We start from the raw sequence: 1790 nt of genomic DNA, 5'->3' as shown, positions 1-1790 counted from the left end.
ATTATGACTGGGTTATAGTACTTAATATACAAGAAATATGAATTCGACATGTTTACATTCAGGAACCGAAATTATCAGATTCAAAATACAGACAAGGCATCACTTTCAGAAACCAAAATTGTCAGTTCCAAGCTCTTCAAACATGTGGACGAGATCATGCCAGACTCTTGTTAACATCCACGGAGGCTTGTCGCCTCCGATTGTCCAAGTTCTCTTCAAATAGCGCATCTGGCAACAAAATAGCGTTCTGGCCACAAGATTAAAATATGTCCAAACTGTCGAATTATGCCTTCGATCCCATGTGTTTTTGCGCTACAAAAAAAAATTACAAAACCGTTCAGAACACATCAGAAAAATAACTCAGCAACGCTATGCTGCCATATTAAGTGGACAAACAGTTCTTTCAGCGAGTTGAAGAAACCAGCGTTCCTTAAAATGATCGGGAATTGCGCGGTATGTCGGCCAATCATGAACCCAACCTTCAGCAAGAATCGACGGGATGACGAGAGAGAGGTCACTTAAAAATTTGAACCAGATAGTACTGGTTGTGTCAAGTAATTCACCCGGACCAGGGTATAGAAGAGGGAGGTTTTCACGATTTGCAGAGCTTAGTATCACATTGACACTGTTCTCTAACATCGTCGAATAACCAGAAACAATCGTCATAACATTTGATGGGGATAGAGAGTTTTTATTTAGGTTTTTTTAGAGAGAGAAAGGTGTAAGAGAGGAGACAATATATAGAGAGGTACAGAACGTCAAACGTCTCGAGTTAAAATTTCTCAAGAAGCAGTTATCTTTTTCCCGCCAAACGTCAAGATGAAGTTACACTTTACGGTGAGTTACATACCACATTTACGGCTGACTTAGTAAATGGGGTTTAGGGTTTAGAGTTGCTTATTTAGGGTTTAGGTTTGTTTTTTTGGGTTTTTAAGTTTGAGATTTGGATTTATGGTGCAAGTAGTTATAAAAACACAAATTCATGATAAATAACACAATAATAGTTTATGAGTTTTGAATTATGCTCACACCTTATATGCATCAGTTAAGTTTATGAGTAATTGTAAGATAAACATATACCTCAAGATCATGATTGATTCTAAACTCGTAGATTCAATAAAGAAGACACATTCAGTTGATTATATATTCACTTCAGATATATAATTGGAGTTTCAATTTAACATTTTAAAGTATAAACATTTTTTTTTTTGAATATAGGGTATGTTTGAGGTATGGCTGAGTTATAATATCGTAACAGCTGACTAATACTAATCGATACGGCTGAGTTATATAAAAATGTTACGATTATAGGGTATGTTTGGGGTAAGGTTGAGTTACGTATATACGACACGGCAGAGTTATAAAAACGATAAGACTGAGTCAAATACTTAATAACAACATAAGTCAAGTACAAAATAACAACATAAGTTCATCATAAAACAACAACAACATAAGTCAAGTACTTCATAACAACACATTTTCATTTAGCCATCATTTGGTCCGTCACAATATTTCCTCCTTCAGCGAGAATATCTGCTGCCATCTTCATCCGTAAACGAATATTTTGATCGTTTTGATCGTTTATCCCATCAAACGTTACACAAGGCGCTAGACACTCCACAAACTTCAACGAATACACCCCCACAATCGCCAACCTGGATGTTTTGTGGAGTGTATCTTTTGCTCCTCCTTCTGAAAGAGAACTTCTTTCTGCTAATGGGTCGGATATTGGCAGGAATATGTACACTCAACATAGCGGGAATCATGTGCGTCAGCGGTTTAAATGAATT

The sequence above is a fragment of the Brassica oleracea genome, chromosome C1, assembly GCF_000695525.1.
Source record: "Brassica oleracea var. oleracea cultivar TO1000 chromosome C1, BOL, whole genome shotgun sequence".
NCBI classification, from domain to species: Eukaryota; Viridiplantae; Streptophyta; class Magnoliopsida; order Brassicales; family Brassicaceae; genus Brassica; species Brassica oleracea.
The sequence above is the reverse complement of the archived record's forward strand: the minus strand, read 5'-3'. Positions refer to the sequence as shown.